The sequence below is a fragment of the Pistacia vera genome, unplaced genomic scaffold (assembly GCF_008641045.1).
Source record: "Pistacia vera cultivar Batoury unplaced genomic scaffold, PisVer_v2 Contig46, whole genome shotgun sequence".
Lineage (NCBI taxonomy): Eukaryota > Viridiplantae > Streptophyta > Magnoliopsida > Sapindales > Anacardiaceae > Pistacia > Pistacia vera.
In genome coordinates this window covers 192,859-201,847 of record NW_022196290.1, presented here as the reverse complement: position 1 = coordinate 201,847, position 8,989 = coordinate 192,859, and the positions used below count along the sequence as shown (strand labels likewise).

At 36.7% G+C, this 8,989-nt stretch overlaps 1 pseudogene; it reads right to left on the bottom strand.

The window, feature by feature from the left end:
* Positions 1-232: 232 nt before the first annotated feature.
* Positions 233-2,864, bottom strand: LOC116145094 (annotated as a pseudogene).
* Between the last annotated feature and the right edge of the window lie 6,125 nt (positions 2,865-8,989).

Sequence of the window (8,989 nt, the reverse complement as noted above, 5' to 3'; positions counted from 1 at the left end):
AAACTAATCTGATGCCCTTTGTTTAAACCCTACAACACAGTTATTTCTTGACTCTAAGCCATGTGGCTACAGCATTTTCATAGGTTATATATCACAGCTTGCCATTTTGATCATGATATGGAGACATACACATTCTGGGTTTCTGTTAAAAGCTAAACTAACTAGAATCGATGTTTATTAGGCAGCAAAACAAGATTATCTTACAGAATAACAAGTCAAGTCAATAGCGATACAAGCAATACCAGTTTTACAAATTCACAAGTTAGAGAAACAGAGTATTTTAGAATCTTTAGTCTCTGTACCCTCCAACCATAATGTCCAAAGGACGTAGCTATTGCATAAAACTCTTGATTCAGCGGCCCAGCACGAGGATTGAATCAATAGTGGACAAGGTGTGGGAAGAAATACTTTCAGGCAACGAATCAAATGACAAAACAATATCAGGAACTTCATTCCTCGCTGTTATTGCGCCTATCACAGCACTTTCTGGTGTTATACTTGGCAATTTTGTTTCACCATCTAGATACCGTGTCACCTGCTTCATGCTAGGCCTAGTTTCTGGGTTAGAGTGTGAACAAAGGAGGCCAAGTTTAAGAACCAACTCCATTTGCTCTTCGACATACATACCTTCCAATCTAGGGTCACTAACATCTAGAATTGCTCCTCTTTTCCAGCAATCAATGACCCAAGAAGCCAAATCTACCATGTCAGGCTCTATAGGCCTCCTCCCACACGCAACCTCAAGCATAAAAGCTCCAAAAGCAAATACATCAGTGCTAGTAGTTGCCTTTCCAGTCTTAAGCAGCTCTGGAGCTACATAACCAACAGTTCCTACCAGGCTGGTGGTTTGTGCATTGCTACCATGATCATGTAATCTAGCAAGCCCAAAATCTCCTAACTTTCCGTTCAGATCAGCATCTAAAAGAACGTTGGCAGCTTTTATGTCTCTATGCAGAACAACCTGTTCCCACTCTTCATGGAGATAAAGAAGGCCCGAAGCTACTCCTCTGAGAATCCGGAATCTCTGAAACCAATTAAGGTTTGGTTTTGTATCGCCATATAAGATTTGGTCAAGGCTTCCATTAGGCATATAATCATAGACCAATAGAAGTTCCCCCCTACGCCTGCAATAGCCCCGGAGTTGAACCAAATTCCTGTGCCTTAGCCTTCTCATGCTCACAATCTCGGCCACAATTGCTTCATCCCTTCGTTTGAGTTATGGTTGATTCTCTTGACTGCGATTTGTACATTTGAAGGAAGAACACCTCTGTACACCTGTCCAAAACCTCCTTGTCCAATAACCTCTTTTTCTTTGAAACCTTTGGTTGCTTTGTAGAGATTCTTATAGGAGACCCTATGGGAACCATATTCTTTTTACCAGTCCTCATAGACTTCTTCATATTTCTTCTTCCTCACAATGTAAACAGCTCCACCAACTGTTATCAGCACAACCGCTATTGCTACAAGCAGAACAGTAATAGTTCAATCTAGGCCTTCATTGGTTTTCTCAGGTGGAGGAATTGAAGGAGGAGGAGGAAGCTTTGAAATATCAAGGTTTTGTGCTGGTCCACTTTTGTTGAAGCTCCATCCGAGAATATTGTTATGCCTGGGAAATCAAGGGCTGACATGGGAAGTCACGTGATGAAGTGTGACCTGCTCCCGTCAGAACGGTAAGCGCACGTCAGGCCTGTCAGACGCTATGGAGCTCCCACGTGTCCATTTCCCTGCTCCAAATCGCGTGAAATCAGCTTGGGACGTGGGCAATGTGACGTAAAGCCGGATTATGTCCTAACATTCACACCAACCCATGGATTTAATGATGATTACATGCATTCATCTTGTTATAAAAAGGGGAAGACCCCTTCATTAAGGGGATTCGGCCATTTTACACAAAAACTCTCTCTCTCTTGCAAACTTCGTATTTACTTTTACTAATAATTTGTAAGTCAGTCTGCTGTTGCGACCTGACCCACTATACTAATACAAATCAGTGGAAGTAGGACTTGCTACCTTAGCATCCGAACCACTTTAAAAAGCTCTCATTGCATTTATTCTACATTTACTCCATAATCACGTGTGTCCCTTAATCAATCAACGTTACGCACGTGTCGATTAGTTGGTATTCAAATCACGCATCAACAAATATAGTGATCATTTATCCGCGTACCAGTTGCTGCAGAGAGACCAACATACATAGACTCCAATAGAACTTCGGAAAGATCGAGATGTTTTGAGAGCAGAGGCCTGTTTGGTTTTGGAATTTTCAGTGGAGCTATTGTTACATTGAATAATTTTTCTGTTCCATAATAGTCTATCCAAATCTGGATTGGTTTTCCACTTCCTAACTCCAAAGTTTCATTCTTTTCTTCTTTATTGGAAAAGTAACTTTCTGTAGCAGATTGATTAGAGATGAGGCTGTTCACATCAATTTCCATCTATGTCATGAAATTCAGGGCTTTCTACTGTATCAAGCTCAACCGCCAAGATGTGGTTGGTAGGCTGGCCGTCTTTTGTAAGATTTAAGAGCCCAAAATATGCACCTGCGACAGCACCAGTGAAGTTCATAGACGGTGAACTGAAAGTTGTGGAACCATGGCAAACACGAAAGTTGTGGAAAACGAAAGGGTTTGAGAGGAAGATGAGTTGAATTTGAAAGGAGAAGGGTAGAAAGCATAACCGCTTTCAAGCTCAGAAGTGTTTGTGAGCCGCAATAGACCATTGGGAAGAATCTTTGCCAAGCCACCCAGTTGCAGTTTCGAGTTGTTGAAAGCATGGTAGATGAACTGGTTTTCTTCTTGAGCCAAGGCCAAGAATAATGATAAATTGAAGACTATCCACAAAAAAAGATATTGAGCTGCAGCCATTTAGAAAATGGATCTGCTTTATGTAAAGAAAAGTTTATTCAGTTTAATTTTAGAGCTTATAAGCTAGTTTGACCAGCTTATAAGCTTAGACAAACACCCCTTAAGACTCCTAATAGATCAATTTTCCTTGTCTCAGGATTATCTGGCAACTCAAGGTTAAGGTGTTAAGAGAGAGAGAGTAATCAAGTTGACCCCGTAAGTTACGGTCAGCTAATTGTTGGAGAAATTGAGAGCAACGAAGAAGAAAGAAGTTGGGGAAAATACTGTTCTGCTTTTTCTTACTACGCTTGACTGCTTGTAAACTACAATTATTAACCTACAACTTGCTTGAGTTAACAAATAACTTTAGTTACAATAAAGTCAACTAATCAGCTAACTACCCAACTAATCAAACTACTTACCTGTACAAACTGGCCACAATTAACTGTACAACTAAACAAACTACTTACCTGTACAAACTGGCCACAATTAACTGTACAACTAAACAAACTACTTATCTGTACAAACTAGCCACAAGTAACTGTCAACTTGCTTGCTGTTTTCTGTGATGAAATGCAGATGCAAAATGCATAAAGGATTCCTTTCGACTCTATTGAACTGTAGCTAGTTCTGATCAAAACTTCCCATATTTTATTACTAGTTTCTACATATATATATAAGCATATGTCAGCTGTGAACCATTTGGCCTGCGTTTAACATACCACATAGGTCTTTCGAGGAGTTATATATGCTTCAATATATTATGAGAAAGACCAGACAGGGATTCAACAAATCTTGCACACATCATGGCTCAGACATGTATTCCAAAAACCTTAAATCTGTTAATTCATTGTTCTATTTTAAATGTGTGATATCGTAATCGTTTTGGATGTTAGATTTTCGCGTTTTCTAAAAGTTTTTTCTTCAAGTACTAATATTGTTGTTCCATGTTATTGTAAGAAGGCTTCTCATTTTGGTGTACCATTTTTTTAGTCTCCAAAAATATTGTTGTTCCATCTTATTGTAAGAAGGCTTCCCATTTTGGGATTTAGTCTCCAAAAGGTTCTTCGTGTTGTAGTTCACAAATAAGTGTACCAATATTTCTAATAAAGATATCTTGTCATGCCACAGGCTTGGACACCCTTATATATATGATCAAATTCTAAAGCATGTTGTTTCTAAACCGCACTCTTTTACGTCTTTTGTGCATAATATTTAGTGTTGCATGTTCAACTTGTAAAATGTAAATATCAATCTTCTTTTCCTCTCTCTATTTGAATCAGTCTTCTCTGACCTGTGGGGAGATGCTCTCCAAAGAAGGTTATAGATATTAATCTTCTCTGGTTCTTTGGGTTTATCATCTAAAAGAAAATTGTAATCCATTTTTTGTCCAACCAAACAAGGGAATGAGTTTATTCCACCAAACCAAACACCCTCATAATTCCCAACCTAATTTCCATGCAACTATGCTCAATCCGACAAAGACTTTAACTCTTCAATGCTAATCAATTGACTTTTCCCCAAAAGATTGAATCTTTTCTTAAATTTGAATAGGTGGTGACGTGACTAATCTCCGTTTCTAAACCACGAATTCACCCATCAAACTTTTTTTGTTTTAAAGCCTCCATGTCCTCACACTTAAGATATAAGACTAATTTTCAATCGGGACTTGGGTAAATATCCTTGGCTATGAATTGCTTCTAGAGAGATTCAAACTCATCACATTGTAGGTAAACTTCGTCCACTAGAAATCCAATTACCAGCTATAATGTATACATATATTAATGAAAATTATAGGATGCGAAGGTTTTAAGATTTTTAGCATGAGAAACAAATATTAATGTATTGATCATTGGATTTTGATTTTGGTGTTAAACAATGTTGCTTATTAATTATTATTAATGTTGCTTATTATCAACTTAAAAGTAGAATATATATGGAGGCCAAATAATAGTGACTTTTCTTTTGGCCCAAGCTTAAATTGACATATAGACTTTCTAGGTAAAGAGTCATACAAAAATAATTGATGGCAATTTATTTGCTTTTGTCACTTCAAAGAGTTCAATGAATTTGGGATAGATATTTTGTCTACTTGTTGCAGAATAAAAACTAGAATAATACTACACATACATCATTTTCATACAACATTTCTCATACAACATTATGTGGCAAGATGTGATTGGGTGAAAGTTTAATTTTAACTTTAAATTAGCCAATCATATCTTGCCACATAATGTTGTATGGGAAATATTGTATGAAAATGATGTATGTGTAGTATTACTCTAAAAACTATCAAAGTGATATTCAAAGATTTTTATGGAGAAAATATATACCAATATCTTTTTTATTAAATAAGAACTTGCAGAGAAAACATATGTGAAAAGTTTCAAAGTTTGGGAATATGTATTACAAAGGAACCTTCCAATGAGAATAAAAAGTTTCTAAAAGAGATGGATACAGGATGTGTACCTTCTTCTGGCTTATATAACTCAATAAATTATAGTTGTGTTATGCTTAAAAAATCAGGGCTGATGTGAGTTCACACCAGCAACGGCCAATCAGAGTTCAAGAAGGCTTTGTGCCGTCTAGACGCTGCCACATCGCGCAAGGACAGAAGGGGTAAGGCTATCGTCAGTATGGCAGGTGAATGATAGACTTGTGAGTGGTTAAGAATTATCCACCTGTTCAAGCCTTACGTGATTTAAGGATGTCTCCCGTGCAGACAACCAATGGGAAGCGGGTTAGGAATTGTACCACACTTGCCCGACTACAGAATCATGATTACTACCTTTAACCCCCAACTATAAATAGAGGGCTCCTCTCTCATTTACAGGATTAATTTAAGCTAGGGCGACTTTTCTTTTGGCCCTAGCTTAAATTGACATATAAACTTTCTAGGTAAAGAGCCGTACAAAAATAATTGATGGCAATTTATTTGCTTTTGTCACTTCAAAGAGTTCAATGAATTTGGGCTAGATATTTTGTCTACTTGTTGCAAAATAAAAACTATCAAAGTGATATTCAAAGATTTTTATGGAGAAAATATATATCAGTATCTTTTTTATTAAATATGAACTTGCAGAGAAAACATATGTGAAAAGTTTCAAAGTTTGGGAATAGGTATTACAAAGGAACCTTCCAATGAGAATAAAAGGTTTTTAAAAGAGATGGATTTAGGATGTGTACCTTCTTCTGGCTTATGTAGCTTAATAAATTATAGTTGTGTTATGCCTAAAAAATCAAGGCTGATGTGAACTCACGTCAGTAAGGGCCAATTAGAGTTCAGGAAGGCTTTGTGCCGTCTAGACGCTGTCATGTCACGCAAGGACAGAAGAGGTAATTAAGGTCATTGTCAGTGTGGCAGGTGAATGCCAGGCTTGTGAGTGGCTAGGAATTATCCACTTGGCCAAGCCCTACGCAATTTAAGGATGTCTCCCATGTAGACAACCAATGGGAAGCGGGTTAGGAATTGTACCACACATGCCCGATTGCAGAATCATTACTACCTTGAATCCCCTAACTATAAATAGAGGGCTCCTCTCTCATTTACAGGATTGGCTCATCTTTAGTCTTCAAAAGCATACTCTCTCTCTCTCTCTCTCTCTCTCTCTCTCTCTCTCTCTCTCTCTCTCTCTGTATTTCGATTCTCTCGAGATTGTAATTCAGCTCCCTGTACGCGACCTGACTGTAATCAACTATTAATACAATCATAGTGGATGTATGATTCGTTTTTGAGCATCCGAATGACTTTAAAAGTCGCTTCTCATTTATTCTTTCTTGCACATTTCCATATCGCGTGTAATTTCTAAGTCCACTTTGCACGTGCGAGTCGTTGGTGTCAAATCAAGTATCAAGAAGTTGTAAGTTGTAACCCAAGGATGTCTTTTATGTAATTGTCAGCAATGCAGACTTTGATGGTTATAATTTTTGTTTGCTTTCATGCCGTGCAATTTTTTATAGCTAGACAAGTAAACCCAGCTCCAAATTGGACCATTCTGTCTTTAAATGTTATAAAACATTGAAGCACACATTAATTTATGGTTTCTGTGGTTAAATAAGAGAAATCGATCTCTCATTGCAAGCCTCCGCATGCTGCTTTCTGTGATGAAATGCGGATGCAAAATGCATATTCCTTTCAACTCTATTGAACTGTAGCTAGTTTTCATCAAAACTTCCCATATTTTATTACTAGTTTCTACACATATAAACATATGTCAGTTGTGAACCATTTGGCCTGCGTTTAACATGCCACATAGGTCTTTCGAGGAGTTTTATATACTTCAATATATTATGAGGAAGACCAAACAAGGATTCAACAAATCTCGCACACATCATGGCTCAGACATGTATTCCTAAAACCTTAAATCTATTAATTCATTATTCTACTACCTATGCGTGATCTTGTAATCGTTTTGGATGCTAAATTTTCGCTTTTTCTAACAGTTTCTTCTTCAAGTACTAATATTGTTGTTCCATCTTATTGTAAGAAGGCTTCTCATTTTGGTTTACCATTTTTTTAATCTCCAAAAGGTTCTTCTTGTTGTAGTTCACAAATAAGTGTAGCAATATTTCTAATAAAGATATCTTGTTATGCCATAGGCTTGGACACCCTTATATATATGATCAAATTCTAAAGCATGTTGTTTCTAAATCTCACTCTTTTAAGTCTTTTGTGCACAATCTTTAATGTTGCATGTTCAACTTGTTAAATGTAAATATCAATCTTCTTTTCCTCTCTCTCTCTCTCAATCTAAGATATCATCTTTATTTGAATTAGTCTTCTCTGACTTGTGGGGAGATGCTCTCCAAAAAAGGTTATAGATTTTAATCTTCTCTGGTTCTTTGGGTTTATCGTCTAAAAAAAAAAAATTATGATCCAATTTTTGTCCAACCAAACAAGGGAATGAGTTTATTCCACCAAACCAAACACCCCCATAGTTCCCAACCTAATTTCCACGCAACTATGCTCAATCCGACAAAGGCTTTAAGCCTTCCATGCTAATCAATTCACTTTTCTCCAAAAGATTGAATTTTTCTTAAATTTGAAGAGGTGGTGATGTGACTAATCTCCATTTCTAAACCACCAATTCACCCATCAAACTTTTTTTTTTTAAAGCCTCCATGTCCTCACACTTGAAGATATAAGACAAATTTTCGAGCGGGACTTGGGTAAATATCCTTGGCTATGAATTGCTTTTAGAGAGATTCGAAATCCTCACATTGTAGGTAAAATTCGTCCATTAGAAATCCAGTTACCAGTTATAGCATATATATATATTCACGAAAATTATAGGATGCAAACGTTTTAAGATTTTTAACATGAGAAGCAAATATTAATGTATTGATCATTGGATTTTGATTTTGGCATTAAACGATATTGCTCATTATCAACTTAGAAGTAGAATATATGTAGAGGCCAAATAATAGCAACTTTTCTTCTGGCCCTAGCTTAAATTGACATATAGACTTTCTGGGTAAAGAGCCATACAAAAATAATTGATGGCAATTTATTTGCTTTTGTCGCTTCAAAGAGTTCAATGAATTTGGGCCAGATATTTTGTCTACTTGTTGTAGAATAAAAACCATCAAAGTGATATTCAAAGATTTTTATGGAGAAAATATATACCAATATCTTTTTTATTAAATATGAACTTGCAGGATAAGGCAAAGAATTGCCTCAAAAAAAGCATCAGGGCATGTGAGTTGATGAAGGTCTCAATTAGATCTGTCATGTTATCCAGAACAAATATTCAGTGAGGCATCTGACTATCTGAGACTAGAAATTGATTCTAACTTGCAATTAATACAGAGTTATAATCACAGACTGAGAGATGGAGAAGCAAGGAAAGAGAAGTAACCAATTGGTGATGGTGCCAGGATCATTCCAGGGACACCTTGTTGAAGGTTGATGCTGTGCTGGAAGTTTGGTTTGCCAAATGTATGAAAACCTGGAAAAAGTTTTGCTCTGCATGGACTTGCAAGGGAGTGCTTCACGGTTTAGTGGTTTAAGTTCTACTGTAATTTAATGTTAATCCTTGTATTTATTGGCTCAGCTTTTTGTAATGAAGTTGTTAGTATTTTGAGTGGTTTAGCTGAGATTAAGGAAAAATCTCTGATGGTTGTTGAAACAGTAAGTTGAAGTATGT